This window comes from Equus quagga, chromosome 12, assembly GCF_021613505.1.
Source record: "Equus quagga isolate Etosha38 chromosome 12, UCLA_HA_Equagga_1.0, whole genome shotgun sequence".
In the NCBI taxonomy this organism is placed as follows: Eukaryota; Metazoa; Chordata; class Mammalia; order Perissodactyla; family Equidae; genus Equus; species Equus quagga.
In genome coordinates, this window is record NC_060278.1 from 14654911 (window position 1) to 14673956 (window position 19046).

The window sequence follows — 19046 nt, forward strand, 5'->3', positions numbered from 1 at the left end:
GTTAATCAAGGAAAGCGCTGCTTTTTCAAACCTGAACATGTCAAAAGTTCTTTCTTTCTTCCTTTCCTTCTCTTTCTTTCCTGCATTCAGTAATGTTTTTTCCTTAAAGTAACAACAGAGTAAATGCCCTCTTTTAGGCACCATGGAAGAACATATGAATGAATCAGGCAGCGTCTTCCCTCGAGGGACTGCAAACTCTGAATTCCATGAGAACGCAAGGACTTGGCTGTTCCCTGCTTGTTCTTTCCTTGTTCACTGCTAAATCCCACTAAACACAACAACGGCTGGTACTTTATCAGCGGGCATTCAAGAAATATTTGTTTAATGGATGAATGTATCTAAAAATGGGAAAGTGTGCTCAAAGATACAGAAAAGAAGGGAGAGAGGGAGGGAAGGATCGGGGAGGGAGGACGGAAAGGAGTGAAGGAAGAAAAGGAAGATAGGAAGGAAGTGAGGAAACAAACTAAAGGATTTATAGCCAGGGGGAACCTTATCAGTTTAGTCTATGAAAAACCAGCCAGGGTATTCCATGTAATAAGTGATAGAGTTGTGAATAATATTTTCATTTATAATTCCCATACAGTGTTTTCTCAACATTATAGTAAAACAAACAAATATGCATTAAATACTTAGGATGCACCCAGCTAGGATTGGGCTTTATAAAGGATATAGGAAAAATAAGATATTAAATATCTTTTAATCTTTGCACAGCACTGTGTTTGCACAATAAATGGTGTCTATTATTATATTATTATTAAGTAGTTTATATCTAGAATTCTGAGGATGGCTCATATTAATAAAACTATAGCTAAAAATACCTTTCAAGAAGTAACTATGAAAATAAAAGATAAAGGAATCATCAAAGTGAATTTAAAATAGCACCATAACATTACTAAATTTTGCAATGCTTAATATGATATTAGTCTTGGTTCTTATAAATACACAGCTTACTGGACATCTCTCAATGTCATGAGGCATTTATTCTCTAAGATAAACTAAGGCCAGTAAATGTTTCCCTTTCTGATTCACTTATACCTTATCTCTAAAGTTCTTTGGTGGCCTTAAAGTTTTTCTGCTTTGATTTCCTAATGGTGCGTTTCCCTGAGGCTGTTATCCTGTGAAAAGGCAGATTAATCTGCTTATATCAAGTATGCTACACATTTTCTCTAAAGTCAGCTAAGCAGCATCTCTAAGGTAGGCCAAGCACTGTCCCATACCCGGAGAGCACTGGCAGGTACCCTCGGAAACTAGCTTCAGAGAATGGTGGTTTTCCTTGTTAATTATTTGTTTTGTTGGTTTTTTCTTAGTTCTTTTGTTACATTTGGTTTCGATTTGCTTTTGGAGTAAACAAGGACAAAGATGTGAATCAGGACGGAGAAACTTTTTGCTGTAAAAACAAGCAACGACTTGAATTTGTCTATATAAAACCTGCATGGGAGGCCATGTTTATATAGTATAGTACAGTATACTAGCTGCATGAAGTGGGGGGATTTATATAGTAGTAACTCTTATCTAATTTATGTATCTTTGTTAGTAATTACCAAAGTCTGGGTTAGAATGTAGATAGCTATGCTTATTTTTCCATTCCCATTTCTGAACTGTAAGCTCCTTGAGGTCATATTGAGTGCCTGAGTTGTTTGATAGCTGACATTCCTAGTCCATATCTTACATATTGTAAATGCTGCTGCAAAATATTAGGAGACTCTAATTATTAAACATTATTTAATGTTGCCACTAAAATAAACCTTTTTAACATTCAAAAGCAATCCATATTTGTTAAAGAATATTCAGAATATTTAAAATATAGTGTAAGCCATAATAAATAAGAACTTCTCATAGCCTCAAAAATAAGAGGTGTATTTGTTCATTCAACAATAGTATGCACTACTAGACATTAGGCAGGTCCTATTCCAGGTGTGGGTGAAATGGATGAAGAGTCCTGATGAGGCCCTGCCTTCATGAAGCCTGTGTTTCATTAGTGGGAGAGAAACAGCAAAAAAAATAAATAAACAAACAAAACTCAAAACACTTGAAAGGAGCATGTTCTGGCATAGATGTCCTGAAGTGGAAAGAACTTGACGCGTATGAAGCTTTTGTGGCTGGAAAATGTGAGCAGAAGGTGAGAGTGGTATATGTAGATGCTCATGCAGGCCACTGTTAAGAAGTTGAGTTTTTATGTTATGTACAATAAAAAGCCACTGAAAGCTTTCAGGTAAGGAGCTGATGTGACTTTATGGAAAAAAAAAAAACAACCCAGCAAGGAAAAACTACATCGGACCGCACTGGCATGCTGGATGCTATAAGAAGGTTAGGTCAAAACTGGAAGAAAAGAGACCCGATAAGGAGGCCATTGCAATAATACATCTACCCAAGAGATGACAATGGCTTATATTAAGGGGACAACAGAGGAGAAACAGAGAAGATGACAGATTCAAGGTGTGCTCTGGAACAAAAACTAAGAGGACTTGCTGATAGATGGGATGTGGGAAGGAATCAAGAATGACCTAAGATTTTTACTTGAATCAATAGGTAGACAACAGGTCTGTTTACTGAGATGGCAAGGAATGAAGGAGAAATAGTGTGGAAGAGACCTCTACTTGCCACACAGTGCCAATTCTCTCCTTCTTTGGTAACAGAATTCAGATTTTATTAAAGATGGAAGGGGTCCTGCTAAAATCCATTTTTGTCTTCCTTTCCTTGTAGCTAGGTGTGTGCCCATTGGGTGGGATCTGACCAATGAGATATAATTGGAAATGTTGTGTAAGACCTCTGGAAGTTTGTTTCAAGCTCAGTGATGTGTCCTTTTCACCCTTCTATCTTTCCCCTGTCTTCCTCTTTGAAACCTGGACGTGATACCTGGTATACCAAGACCACCATGGATATCAAAGTGATTCGAAAGGTGGAAGCACCTGCCAAGATGATGAATCAGAAACGTAAAAAGAAATCTGACAACCAAGGAGTCTTCGTAGCAGATCTGAATGCAGATTTTCAGTCCTCTTTTGTGTAAGAGGGAGATAAAGTCGATATTTTTATTTAAAGAAAAAAAATTTTTTTTGGTTTGGTCATGTAAAATTTTTTTATTGAGTTCATCATAGTTTACATCAGTGTGAAATTTCAGTTGTGCGTATTTCTTGTCTGTCACCACACAAGTGCTCCCCTTCACCCCCTGTGCCCTCCCCCTACCCACTCCCCCTGAACTGTTTTCTTTGTTCATGTGCTTGTTTATATTCCACATATGAGTGAAATCAGATGGTGTTTGTCTGTCTTAGTCTGGCTTATTTTGCTTAGTATACTACCCTCCAGATCCATACATGTTGTTGCAAATGGCATGATTTTGTCATTTTTTATGGCTGAGTAGTATTCCATTATATATATATACCACATTTCTTTATCCACTCATCGGATGATGGGCACTTGGATTGTTTTCATGTCTTGGCTATTGTGAATAGTGCTGCAATGAACATATGGGTACATATGTTACTTTGGATTGTTGGTTTCAAGTTGTTTGGATAGATACCCAGTAGTGGGATAGCTGGGTCATATGGTATTTCTATTTTTAGTTTTTTGAGGAATCTCCATACTGTTTACCATAGTGGCTGCACCAGTTTGCATTCCCACCAGCAGTGTATGAGTGTTTCCTTTTCTCCACATTCTCTCCAACATTCGTTATTTTTTTGTCTTAGTAATTATAGCCATTCTGACTGGTGTAAGGTGATATCTCATTGTAGTTTTGATTTACATTTCCCTAATAATTAGTGATGTTGAGCATCTTTTCAAGTGTCTGTTAGCCATCTGTATATCTTCCTTGAAAAATATCTGTTCATATTTTCTGCCCATTTTTGGATTGAGTGGTTTTTTATTGTTGTTGAGTTTTGTGAGTTCATTATATACTTTGGAGCTCAACCCCTTGACTGATCCATAATTTGCAAATATTTTCTCTCAGTTAATGAGTTGTCTTTCTGTTTTGTTGATGGTTTCCTTTGCTTTGGAGAAGTTTTTTAGTCTGATGTAGTCCCATTTGTTAACTTTTTCTTTTGTTCCCCTTACCCTAGTAAACATGGTATTCGAAAAGATGGGGCTAAGACCAATGTTGAAGAGTGTACTGGCTATATTTTCTTCTAGGAGTTTTATGGTTTTGGGTCTTACATTCAAATCTTTAATCCATTTTGAGTTAATTTTTGTGTATGGTGTAAGATAATGGTCTACTTTCATTCTTTTGCATGTGGCTGTCCAGTTTTCCCAACACCATTTATTGAAGAGACTTTCCTTTCTCCACTGTATGTTCTTGTCAAAGATTAACTGTTCATAGATGTCTGGTTTTATTTCTGGGCTTTCTTTTCTGTTCCATTGATCTGTGTGTCTGTTTCTGTGCCAGTACCATGCTGTTTTGATTACTATAGCTTTGTAGTGTGTTTTGAAGTCAGGGATTGTGATGCCTCCAGCTTTGCTTTTTTTCCTCAGGATTTCTTTGGCTATTAGCTGTCTTTTGTTGTTCCACATAAATTTTTGGATACTTTGTTCTATTTCTGTGAAGAATGTCATTGGGATTTTGATTGGGATTGCATTGAATCTGTAAATTGCTTTAGGTAGTATGGAAATTTTAGCTATGTTTATTCTTCTGGCCCATGAACAAGGAATATCTTTCCATTTCTTTATATCTTCAATTCCTTTCAATTATGTCTTATAGTTTTCAGTGTACAGGTCTTTCGCCTCTGTTTAAGTTTTCCTAGGTATTTTATTCTTTTTGTTGTATTGTAAATGGGATTGTATTCTTGGTTTCTTTTTCTGCTAGTTTATTGTTAGTGCATAGGAATGCAACTGATTTTTTTAAGTTGATTTTGTACCCAGCAAAAGTTTATATTTTTAAACCACTATCTTTGATAGTTTCTTTTATTTGCTGCTAAATTAAATCTCCACTGATGCCAACTGGCTTCAGAAGGTGGGTGGAAAATCAAGAACTATGTTTTGAAATGCTAATTTGAGATACTTATTAGATATCCAAATGAGAGTGTCAAGTAAACAATTGGATATAGAAATCTACTCCTAAAATGGGAGACCTGGGCAGAAGATATACATTTGAGAGATAAGGGGTGAGTTAAAGCTATGGACTGATAAGATCATGTGGGAAGAATATGCAGGTAGTAAAGAGAAAAGGGCCCAGAGCTGAGCCCTAGGGCCCCCAACAATTAGATATCAGCACAAGAGAAGGAGCCAGAGAATGAGGCTGAGAAAAGGAGTCCAGTGAGGTAGTGAGAGAATTCAAAGATTGTGGCTTCATAGCAGCAAAGAAAGAAAAATATACGAAGATATATGGAGTTGTCAACTGTACTGAATGGACTGAGCAGAGAACTGAATTGAATGAACTGAATAAGGAAAGTGTCTGTAGGACTGGCTAACACGGAAAACATTTTATCTTTGACAAGAACAGTTTCAGTGGCACGGGAGAGGGAGACTGGAACCTGGCTTGGGGAGGGATAGAAGGAGTGAATGGGAGGCTTTAGTTCCCTGCAATGTGGAGAATGCATATCCTGGAGAGCCTCACAACAGAAAACTTACAAATGCTAGGCAAAGTATAACAAACACCTTCTTAAACGTATAGCTAAGCTATAAGAAACTAAGGAGAATCCTAAGGAGTAGAAAATGAATAGGGGTCAAGAGGGACTTAGAAACCAGAGGGATAAGCTGAAACTAAAACTGTACAGTTATCCTTGTATAATTTGCCAATCACCCTTTAAATTTTTTTCCTCAAACATTGAACAGATACAAAAATATTTATTATTTGTAATGTATGAAAATAATCATAATAAAATGAGCACTTATAAGTGCCTTTAAAGACTCCTCTGTGTCCCTTATAATTCTTCCATTTCCTGAATATTTTACTACTACCCTAATGTTCTCTATGGTTTCATCAAAACTGTGACCCCAAACAAGTAACTGTTTATATCTTGTTCATAGCAAGTTTCACTCTATATTTAAATAAATTCACAGTCTTTATGCAACTTGGCTTTTTTGGCTTAATAGTATTTTCCTGATGTTTATCAAAATTGTTGCATGAAGGTATAATTCAATAAGTGACGATGAATGTAATACTGCAGAGCTGTGGGGAAAAGATGGTTTTGTCAACAAACGTGTAGGCCAATTGGAAAATAAAACTTAGCCCCTACCTCACTCAACTCACAACAAATAGAATGGCGGGTTCGATAGCTAAATGTAAAAGGTACAACAATCAAGGATCTAGAAGATAACACAGGACAAAATCTTCACGAGATCAGGGTACAGATATATTTCCGAAATTCAGTGCAAAAATCACTAGCCATAAAGGGCAAGATTGATAAAGAGGATTATATTAAAATTAGAAATTTTTGTTCATCAAAAGATGAGTAAGAGTAAGAGAGTAGAAAAACTATTTGCAACACATATATCCAACAGTGAGTTTGTAATGAAGACTTGTCAAAGTATTTTTACAAATCAATAAGAGAGTCTGACAACCTGATAGAAAAACTAGCAAGAAATCTGATCAAGACCTTCATAAGATAAGGTCTTGACCTCACTAATCATCAAGAAAATGCAAATTAAAACCATATGAAGTACACAACAGAATGGCTGCAATTTAAAATAACAATTCCAAGTGTTGGAGAGGATGGGAGCAACAGAAACTGTCATCCTGGTGTGATAACAAATTGATACAGAAACTTCAAAATGCTCATTGGTAGTTCGCATTAAAGCTAAGCATACATTTATCCTCATATGTAATGTTTCCATCCTTAAGTACATTCCTAGCAAAACTTCATATATATGTTTACCAAGAGGATGTCCAAGAATGTTCATAGCAGCATGATTCATATAACCCTAAACTATCCCAACCAGAAATAGATCAAAATGTCCATGAACAGTAGGATGGATAAATAATTTTTGGTATATCCACATAATCAATACTTTACGACAATGAAAACTGCTGCAAAATGCAACAAAATGGTGAATTCACAAATATAATGTTGAACAAAAAACAAGACACAAAAGAATACATACTTATGATTCCATTTATTTAAAAAAGTACAATAACACACATATGGTGTGACGAGTCAAAAGAGTAGTTACCTTCAGGAAGAAGGCAGGGGTAATGAGTGGGAGAAACCACAAGGCAGGTTTCTGAGAGGCTAGTGATGTTCCATATCTTGATCTGAGTGCTCTTTATATGAGTTGTCTCACTCATTTCTGCAACCCTAGGAACTAAGCGTAGGTTTGAATATTATAGGTGTTAATTAAATATGTTTGTTAAACGAGTTTTGTTGAATTTAAAGTGAGAAGCCCCATCAATGAGGTCACAGCTGTTGCGTTATTTCAGCACTCCATAATATATACCCTCTATTAAAACCAAGAAACCAAAAGTGGTTTTGTATATCTTTTTTAAAGCAAGAAAATGTCTCTCAATCACATATATTTTCAAATTTTAAATATTTAAATTAGTAAATTCATAATTTCTCAAAAATTTCTTATTCTGATTATTTTTTCCCTGACAATTCCAGACAAATTAGGTAGCGGGAGTGAAAACATACACATTTGGTCACTAAATTGGTTTCTAGCAGGGATAACAAAGACATAAATGGTTTTTATGGAATTTCAGGAATGCAATGTTAATATTAACTCTGAAAGTTGTAGAAGGTGCCAGGAGAGAAAAATAGGAACACTTAAAAAGGTCCCTAAAATAATAAGGCTTCCCACTTCACACTAGTAGGTTCTAAAAGAATAAATTGGAATGCTGAGGAAGTGTTACAACATAAATGAGAGTTAAAGTATTTCCTTCTTCTAAATGCTCTCAGAAAAACAAACAAACAGAAAAGATAAACACTTCCTAAGAACTACTAAGCCATAAAAATTCAGAACATTTCAAATTTATGAAATATTAAAGCCAGGAAGTATTGCACATGAAAGAAAAGTTTTCTAATAAACTTTCATCTCCATAGTAAAAGAGGAAGATGGATTTCAAAGGGAAGGGGAAAAAACAAGTTTGCACTTTTATGCTCTCCTTTCTATAATTAAATTTTAGGTTTTCTATTGCAGGTAAACAGTGGATTCTCTTCTGTATGATAAGGTTGAGGAAGAAGGAAATCACCTGAACCTTCAATTATGCTTTGAAGTAGATTCAGATTGTAATAGTACTCTATAAACATTCAAACATCTAAAGAGGCTATTAATAACTTCCCGAGATTTAACAAAAAAACTTAATGCTCTATAGCTATAGACCACTCTTCCAGCTTCAGGCAGCCACCTCCATGTGGGCGTTCCTATTCAGAGGAACCAGGGTTGAGAGTGTAAGTGATCTGGTTCTGCGCAGTCGTTAAGCTCATTGAAAAATAACTCAGAGCACATGTCTTGTCAATGGTATCTATATTATAACTTATTATTGTTAGTATTACTATAGAATGCACATGATGAGAGGCAGCTAAGCCTTGTACAATTTCTAGAGTGTGAATCTTGCCTCCACCAATTATTAGCTGTGACTTTGGGCAGGTTGTTCAACTACTCTGGACCTCAAAGCCATTAACTATGAAAAGGTAATAAGAACGTATCTACCTCATAGATGTATGCAGATTGTGATGGTTAATTTTATGTGTCAACTTGACTTGCCACAGAGTGCCAAGGTTAAATTTTATTTCTGAGTGTGCCTGTGAGGATATTTCTGGATGAGATTAGCATTTGAATTGGTAAACTCAGTAAAGTAGACTGTCCTCCCCAGTGTAGGTAGGCATCATCCAACTCATTACAGGCCTGATTAGAACAGAAGGCAGAGGAAGGGGGAATTTATTCCTTTTTCCCCCCTGCCTTACTGCTTTAGCTGGCACATCTCATCTCCTCTTCCCCTGCCCTGGGACTAGTTTTACATCATTAGCTTTCCTATTTCTCAGGCCTTTGGACTTGAACCAAATTACATCACTTTTTCTTAGTTTTTAGCTTGCAGACAGCAAATCATGGAAATCCTCAGCCTCCATACTGAATGATCCAATTTCTCATAATATATATATTATGAAACAGAACCAATAGGAGATATATACCTGGAGAACCCTTACTAATATAGGGGTTAATGAGTTAATACATGTAAAACGAAATGCTTAGCATTTAGCACCTACCAAGTCCTCAGTAAATGTTAATTACCATCATTATTTTATTACTATTACTGTGTAATTTAGAAAGTAGGAACAGCTCAAAGACTTACAAACTTTGCCCTAAGAAAGAACAGACAAATTATAACTAACTGGATTCAAGAAATCAAAACATCCTGGAAACTAGGGCTGCTGTGGAGGTTGAGTGTGGAAGAAAGAGTCAGTATCCAGAAAGGCTTTCTCCATCACTTGCTATTCTTTATGGGAGATAGTCTACTAGCTTGGAGGCAATCCGAACTCTTTCTTGTGCATAGTGAGAAGTCTCTACCTATGAGGCTGAGAGGTAATGCCTTGAGGCCAGGTGGCATGAGAGATGCTCAAAGATGATGAGTGAGCTATGGGGCAGAGGACGGAGGTGAGACCAGTGGGGAAAAATGGGGCCACATGTTCTGAGTCGGGCATCCCCCTAACAACTTTAAGGAGTTTTAACAACATTTTGTCAAACTTACACAATCTCCTCTCCGCCTTGTCCCCCATCCCACATCCCCAGGTGAGGGCAGATGCTTCAAGCGTTTCATTGGTAGGGTAGCTATGGGATTTAAAGCCAACATCTGTATCTGCTTGAGTTCCTGACTCTACTATGCAACTTTCCCCAAAGACTTCAGGTTAAGGACTTATGACAGGAAAAAACGCCTCATCAGGAGGAAAGCTACAAAGTGTGTTGACTTAATGAAGTTTGACTTTCACTAAAAGTAGTGGCAAATGGGGAATGTGTGCAATTTGTTTTTGAGCACTTGGGACACAATATCTTCCTTGGTTATATATTACTGAAAGGACTTACAACCAGTGGAGGGCGAAGAGCAGGTGTGAGGGTAGAGGTCCCGGCGCTGGCCCAGCATCTGCTAAAGGTCTCCCTTTTTGGTTCAAAATGTCAGAACATTTTGTGAATGTTTAAAAGCAAACACCTCTTTTGGATACAGATTCAAATAAACGACCTTATTGCAGAGCAGTGAGTTCTTCCTTGCCAGTATTCCCTCCCGTTCTCCCTGCTTCCCATACACTTCCAGGTTCTTTTGTACGCATTGATCTGTGCCCCAGTTTCAATAGAGTATAGCTATAAATGTAGTATTTTTCTGGCGGGGTGGGTTGAGGAGGGAGGCATGAGGTAAAAATATGCCTTTTATCTTTTATAAAAAATTGTAAATTAACCCACTTTTCTAGGCTCCCTCTCTCCTTTTCTATGTGTATTGACATAGAACTTGTTTTGTCAAATGAGTCGGTTGTGGTGAGACTGTTAAACTATATGAATAGAGTGTTGCCAAACAGCCTTTGAAAAAACAAGTATTTGTTCACCACATGAAAGCACATTTGCACAAACATCTATCAAATCACTGAGCAAATTCTTAAAGTCTATAGTGAGATGTATGTTTTACATTAAGTTTACAACAAAACAACAATAAAAAAGCCCAAATGTATTATACACAAGACACCACGTTTAGTGTGGATGAGACACAAGGACAGGCAAAGTCCTGTACTCCAGGTATGCAGTAATGCAGTGGGCAAACTAGGGGACAAGAGATGTTTTCATGACTGCTATTTAAAGACGTCAACTTGGGCCATTTGCTTAATCCCTCTGGGTGGGCTTCCTTTTCATACAACAGAGTTGAATTGACTCACCTCTCTGGTTGTTTCTACACTTTAAATCAATCTAACCAGAATGGTCAAATGTATGCACAGGAAATTTAGCCAATAATGTCAAAATCCAAAGAACGTCAAGTGTGTGATGAGTATTATCGCCTCTATGAGAGGTCAGAGGAAAGAGTTCGCTGGAGGGAAGGCTTCTTGGAGCAGGGAGGACTTCAGCTGGATCTTGAAGACAGAGTAGGAATTGGATGACCAGTAAAGACAGGATAGAGAGTTGTAATCAATAAACATGGTGGTGCGATTGTGGGTGATAAAGACTGGATGCAATAACATGAAAAGAAAGTTTTGCAGATAGCACAAGATAAGTTTGGGGAAATATACCGCAGTTTGGCTATGATTCATCCATTCCTCACTTTTCTTTTCTGTGAAAAATCTCAAACTAAGGAGCATGTAGTGCCCTGTGGAGCAGATTCATTCTGACAATGGTGTTAATTGGTTATTTTTGTAATTTTCTAATTGTATTATGTATTTAATACAATATGAAACTGAAAAATCAGCTTTTATAATATTTTCTATTTTGGATTATTTTCATACAGTAAATAAGTGTTAACTTTGTATTAATAAACCCCCTTAAAGTACTGGTAATATTAAATGTCAAGTGAAAATAACTAATAATTATTTTGTAATATATCATTCATCTGTCAATCAACAAATATTCATTTAGCACCTACTGTGAGCCAGACTCTGTGGTAGGTGCTGGGGCAGATAAAAATAATAAATGCTCTCTGAGTAGGGTAAGAAATGCTGGTTTTGGAACCAAGAATAAGTCAGTCAATAAAAAACATATAAATAGGTCTTTCTAATAACTGAAGAGTGTTGCAACTTATAAGCCCTATATCCCAAAGAAAACTGAAAAATATTTTTTACCTTGAATTATTAACATTGACTCTGTCTTGATATATAATTGTTAATTTCATTCAACAAATACATTTTTATAATTGTCAATACAGAATACTTAAATTATCTTGATTATTCCTAGCTTATACAGGTGACCAAGCTTATCATAAAACTATTTCAAAATATCCATTTATTAAAAGGAAAGAAGTAAAAACTTTGGAAGTCTCATAAATGTCTATGAATGTCTTTTTCCTTATCTACAAAATAAAAAGGTGGTGATAGAATTATGAACTTACTTCCAGTGAAAAAATTTTATATGGTGAATTTCACAGGGCATAAATTCAATCCCATCAATTTTCAGAGGGCTTTTGGATTTTCCTTGTAGAAACAAAAACGACAGCAGCCCGCACACCCAAGGCTAGCTGCAGTAGTTTCTTCTCAGCAAAGAATCTCTTAAAGGTGATAGACTCTAACGAAGACATGGTCCTTGCACTTGGTCCCTACAATCCTTTCCTCCTCCACTTCTCAAGGACTTTGCTTCTGGAATTAATTTCTTTCAATCAACGAAAGTGTCCATCAGTTTTCTCCTGTAAGTGATAAAATGTTCAAATTCTAATTATTTAACCAATGTGTTTAATGTTAGCATTAATAATGGCGGCGACTTGCGGGGCGGGGGGTGGGGGGTAGGCAGAAGAGACCTGGAAGATGAGAGAAAGGGGTGCAGACTCGGCAGCTAGGAAACAGAGATGGAAGGGAGACTTCACTACGTGTCTTTTGATGCATTTTGGTGTTGGAAGCACATAATTGTAGCCCCTTAACAAATAAATAAATATCTAACAACATCAACAGTAACATAACTGGAAAGAACAAAATTGCTGCTTCAATCTCTATAGGATTATTAGGGTGGAGTTATGTAAGAGTTGTAACACGGGGCAAAAGTTGCTGGTTATGTATACATAAATTAAACGAGATATTTCAATTGCGGTCTTTTCCATAAAATGTTTAGCTTACGCATTTTTAAAATTTCTGCTTATCATGTTTTTAAATGTTTACTTATTTGCCATATCAGCACGAGCCATCTTTCCTCACGCCAAATGCCTCAGACTATATGGCTGTCATTCTTTATATTTATAGGAGAAGCACCAACCCACTTCTCCTGGCTTGAATTAAGGGTATAGACTGCAGTGCATACTTAACTGCTGTCTGCACACTGGTTGGGGCGCTGATCAGGCTCCTGGGATCATGGGCATCAGGCCCTGAGGACATGGGGTTCCCTCATGTGACTACTGCCACCTCCCTGGCACAGGAACCCTGGGCACCGAGCATAAGAGCTGTCTGGAGAGGTGGCTTTCCACATCCAACACCAGCTACAGGGAACTGTGCCTCACAGAGGTGCAGTGGAGAAGCGGTCCGGCCCCTCAGACACTGGCTGAAGGACCCAGGGCCTCACACAGAGAAGGGGAAGTTGTGCTGCGCAGCACCAGGTGTGCTTCCGGTTCATCATGCCACTGGCTGCCATCTTGGAAGGCTGTACCTGCGCAGGCCCCGAGGCTACGTCTGGCTCCACAGTCACTTGAGGCCGCGGGACTTATGGCCTTCAACGTCATCCTTTTCAGCATCTGCGACCTCTGGACGCTGGTCTCCTCCCACTGTCACTGCCGCCTGTGCTCCGAGTGGAGAGGGACCAACCAGAAAGTGCCCTCAAAGAGCAGGAACGCAGTGGCTCTGAGGGCACCCAGCACACCCTGCTGGTGGCTGGCCTCCTGAAGGAGGTGGCAGAGGAGACGCCCGGGTGAAGGCCGGGCTGGTGGGGCCAGAGGCAGCTGGTGATGCCCCGGCGTTTGGCAGGACCCAACCTGCCCGACCCTTTCTGCACGGCAGAAATGCTTCTCAGGCCAACAGACGTCAAGCAGGGCCTGTTCTGTGATCCCGTGTGAAGATGTTTTCAGATTTTCTTTGCACACTCTGGGACATGAGGAGGACAGATGGACCTGGTCCTGAGCTTTGGACGGAGTGAGCACTTTGATCTCATTCTGAGGTCCATTTGGCCCTTTCTCGGCCAGCAGCCGGGGCCATAGATGAGTGGAGGGCGCTCATTGGGCTGGGAGGCTGCGCACGCCTCCGGCACTTCTCCGCACGTGGCAGGCTGGCTTTCCTGGCACCCTTCACTTTCTAGGTTACACCGCAAAACCCACTCCAAATGAATAAAAAGATCTCTTTCTGGACAAAAAAAGTGTTCAAAGTGAAGGGCGCCCGTACGTCACTCAATATGATTTTACACGTGATAATTCACAAAGAAAACGTTTTTCAAGTGTTTTCTATTTAAAAAGAAGGTCTCTTTCAGTGCTTTCTTAAAGAAGGAAGGAGTCCTTCTCATCGTCTTGTTACATATTCTCTTTCTAGTAAAGAAAACATTTTAAGAACTTTTGCCATTCCTGGGTTCAAAGGAATGTGCGAGATAAAAATCACTGGGTTTTTGTGGCTAATATAGTATCTTACATCTCTAGAAAGTCTTCTGTAGGAACCTTCGGCTATATTGCATTTATAGTACTGTAGTACTATCCTTATTTTATGAATAAGAAAACAAAGGCTGACGGTTAAGGGGTCATCTACGATCACAGAGTTGATAGGGAAATGAATATTCAAGAGTGGGCCTTCACTCAGGCACATTGCTGATGACATCTAACCGCAGGGTAGAGAGAATGGTTTATGCATATGTGAAAATGAGTTCATCTACAAAGGGTTAAGCAGTGATCTTATTAATTGAGTGGCTTTCCTACTGAAATGTACATCGTCTCAGAGCTACTCTATTCAAGCTGAATCTTGTGGCTGGGACGCCTTCTCTCTGGTCAGGATTTTCCATTAGGTTCTGCAGGAACAGTGCTTAGAGACTATGAGTTTTCCAAGAGTCTAAGAAAATGTCAGACAGTGGGGGAAAATACTGTGCTAATTATATGGAAAAAAAGTCACAAAATTGAAGTAATAAACATTTAATTCAGTCTGGAAAAATGTAGCATTACAGCATCTTGTCAGATACAATCCAACTTATATAATTATGTATAAATTATAAAGTACACTTTAATGTCTGATATGGGCACGTTTTAAACATGTTTGATGTGGCACTGAATGCTTCAAAGAGTGTCTAGAGCTTTCGAGGGACCTCTTCCCCAGGCCTGTCTGGAGACCGCTATTCATCTGTCCAATGCCAGCTCAAGTGCCACTTCCTCTGAGAGGCTGTTTATTATTCTGCATTTCTACTTCCTCTAGGTTAAAGAGGTAAGCACTTATTTCTCTGTGTCCTGATGATAATTCATTCATGTTACTATTTCAGTAGTTTCTTAGAGTTTTTCACGGTTGGTTGGTTGGTATACTTTAACATACTACCTGTATTCTTAGTTTATCAAGGGCAGGGACCACGTATTACTCATCTCTGTATCCTAAGTATTGAGAAGAGTGCAGGTAATATGGTAGGTGCCCCACCATTGTTTACTGATTTAAATTCCTTTTCTGTGCAGACACCAGAGCATCTGAAATTCTATCAGTACCATTATACTTTTTTGAGGGTCCATGTATGCTTACTATAAAATGTATGTAATCTTGGGACTTAGATTGGAGTGTTCTCCTTGGTTCTTTTTGCATACATAATAGTGTTTCCTATGACTGGGCAGACACAGAATGTTAGAATTATATTTGATCATTTAACTCTTCCTCAAAGGATGGCGACTAGCCTGAAACTTCCCCCAAGCGCCTATCTCCTCCATTCTCTTTTTCTGTTTCTTCTCTCCATCATAGGATATTTTCTTTCTTTTTACTCCTTCCATTTTTGAACCTGTCAATAAAGGTTTTACCGGGAATCAATTTTCTTGAGGGTTATTTATATAAAACCCCAAGGACTCAAGATTTTCTTTCATATAACCCTTTTCGTAATTCACTCATCTTTCCAGGATGTTTGTTTTCTCTTTTAGTGGAAGGGAAAAAAAACGAGAGAGAGAGAGCATGCTTATCCTCATACTTAGTGTTTTTACACTTACCCATTCTTGATTAATTACAATGACATGCTGCAGATGTCCAGCATAAACTGGGTCATTTAATGTGTAATTATACCTTTTAGATGAATCCCAGATCTATTGCTGTTATTTTCCATGGACTGAAGCAGTTACGTGCCTGAACAGAAATAAGTTTCCATCATCCTGTGCCATGGGATATTATCTCAGGGAAGATGAGAGTGAAATAGAAACGAGCTTGAGGAGAAATTGTTCTTATAATACCGAAAGTAGCACTTTGGGAATGCTTTGAGGTTCCTGAAAAACAGGAAACTCCCAAATGCCACTATTAACTCAAGTAAAAAAATAAACTCCAGGGGCCGGCCCGGTGATGCAGCAGTTAAGTTCTCAAGTTCTGCTGCTTGGTGGCCCCAGGTTCACTGGTTTGGATCCCGGGTGCGGACATGGCACCACTTGGCAAAAACCATGCTGTGGTAGGCGTCCCACGTATAAAGTAGAAGAAGATGGGCATCGATATAAGCTCAGGGCCAGTCTTCCTCAGCAAAACAGGGAGAATTGGCAGTAGTTAACTCAGGGGTAATCTTCCTCAAAAAAAAAAAGAAAGAAACTCCATTTTACAGATGGTGAAACTGACGGTTCACATGATAGTAATATTGCCACAAGAGAAGTAGGTTTTCAAGAAATATTATATCATAGATGTGGTACCAAAATACTATTCATACCCTTCTACTTTCTTCATATAACAAGAATACTTATCTTTTAAACCCAAGACAAAAGTTTTAGTGTTGAAGGGATAAAAAGATAAAAAAAAAAAAAAGTAAATACCATATTTTTTTGCTTCATTTTAAGCTTCATATTGGTATAGAGCTAACAAGATGTGTGTTTTTCTATAAAAGTAACATTATTGATGACAGCACTGAGTATATGCGGCTGAATTTTTAGAGATAAATGTAAGCTTTTAAAAATTTGATTGGTTTAATGGTTGTAACAGCATCAGAATTTCAACACTAACTGAAAAAATCAGTATCACCTATAGTATCTTCAAATTGTTTAATTGAATTTTGCGCTTAGTACCTTAATTTGGTTGTAGGTTTTGAACTTTTGTCTCTCTCGGAGATTTTTTTTAATGGGATGATAAACTACTCAGGTACTTTCAAGGTTAAAAAGATTGTACATCAGAGCTGCCTTCCAAATACGGTATTTCATAGAGCTGTTTTATTGAGGTCCACGGTAAGTTCCAGAACAGGAGGATGGATGTCGAGCCCACTGAGCGGCAGAATTGGTATAGCAGAGCTGGACAGTAAGAGTCAGAGCCGGACTTGCAAGATCAGTTTCATAACTATCCTTCTGACTGACCTTAGGCAGGCAAGTCATAAGCTTTATAAAATTGGGATGATAATACCTGTTTCAAAGAACGACTTTATGAATTTGATAAAATGATATGTGGGATTGCACTTTGAAAAGTGCAAAATTACTCAAATCTGAAACTCTCTTTGGGTTTTCTCCTGCTCTGCTACCCAAAGTATCAAACTTGCCCTGAAGTTGAAGTATTTTGTTAACCCACAAAAATGTACCTTGAAGCACTCCTTCAGCCTTAACTTCAAATACAGTATATACTCTCTCTGTATGATTGAATTCATTTATAGTAATCCAGATAATTCCAAAAATAAATAGCAACATAGCTATCATTTGTTGAAGCACTATGTGTATGTCATTTAATTCCACACTAAAAACTCTATGATGTATCTAATATTATCTGCACTTTAAAAATGAAATTAAAATAACTTGTTCAAGAAAACCAGTATGTACATTTTGTTTTCACCTTCACATTGGTTTGGAGCTGCACACCCATATTACTTACTATTTATTAGAATCTTTATTGGGATAGATACATTACTCAAATTTAACATGTTTAAATCTAAACTCATTATTTTCCTCTCAGATAAGTTTCTCTCTCTTGCATCCCTAATTTAGTTAATTATATCAATATCTACTTAGTTTCCCAAGCCAGAAACCTAGGGTCATTTTACACTCCTTTTTCCCTAACCCGCTATAGCCTAATAGTCAAGAAATTGCCAATTATACCATAAAAGTGGGTCTCAAAATCTTTCTATGCAAATCCAAATAATTGTTGGTCCGTATGATAGCCTTTACATTGGTCTCACTGCCACCAGTTATTCCCTATCCAAAACCATCTATCACATTGAAACCAGAGTTATTTTCCTAAAATAATAATAATAGCAATAAAGTGTGGTCATGCCATTTACTTGCTAAAATAACCACCATGGGTTTTCTGGCTAGAATCCAAACTCCTTGTCAAGACACAATGTCGTTTATTAATTTGCCTTAACTTATATTTCTGGTCTTATTTCCTACCTCCATATCTTGTATCTCATGCCTCACACTCATTAAACTCTTCTAGAAATTGTCCAGTGTTTCTTTATTTCTGTGTTTTTCTTGTTACTTTTACCTCACTGGACTTTCCCAATATTTCTTGCCTTAAAAACTCTCATTCCAGGGGCTGGCCTGGTGGCACAGCAGTTGAGCTCGCACACTCCACTTCAGCGGTCTGGGGTTTGCTGGTTTGGATCCTGGGTATGGACGTGGGTACAGGGCATATAGATGCATTTAATAAGTTTTGCTAAATAAATGATTGAATTAATAGTCTGTTTCTGAATACACTGGAAATTCAAAGGACTATCAAAAGCATAGCTTGTTTTAATAAAGTCTGGGCATGTTTGTACTCAGTAGTATTGTTTAGATATAGAAAGCTTAGGATAATTTTGTTATTTTCTTTTCTCAAATTCTACCTCCTAAACTGCACATGTTGTAGTTTTACCATCTACACAGTTGGAGAGTTAGACAATTGCTACTGAATATGAAAAATGAAAGCAAACTACAGCTTAGGATATAGAAAATCTCAAGGAAATGTCACTCTCAAGCTAATAATGAGACAACCTATAAAGTTGTAATTTTTTTAAGCCTATTAGAGAGCTGAGGCTGCAAGGTAAACCAAGTCAACTGAAGTCCTTAGTTGTCTCTCGAAGGACAAAGAGGACACAAAAACTGACCCACCATGATTGAATACAGGAGAAAGAGGTGGCCACCATACAAACAGGTAAGAGGACATCAGGTGATAGACATCGAATGATAGGCTAAGAAGCTGTGCTTCCCAGATTTTTAGTGAAACTGGCAAAAATTATTAAAAAAAAAACAACCCCAATAGCAACTACTTAAAACTTCTAGAAATGGTCCCAGGGTCAAAAAGCAAATGAAGAAACATCTATGAAATTTCAGTGATAAAGGTGAGAGTTGATAGTGTTCAAACCAAGACCACTGCCTTCCTTCCCTCTCCCACTGCCTTCCTCAGTGAGGCAGAGACTATTGTACACTACTGCCC

The 19046-nt window shown here is 37.8% G+C and overlaps 1 pseudogene; it reads left to right on the forward strand.

Moving 5' to 3' along the window:
• Positions 1-2875: 2875 nt before the first annotated feature.
• On the forward strand, positions 2876-13438 carry LOC124248715 (E3 ubiquitin-protein ligase MARCHF2-like; annotated as a pseudogene).
• The last annotated feature ends 5608 nt before the right edge of the window (positions 13439-19046 follow it).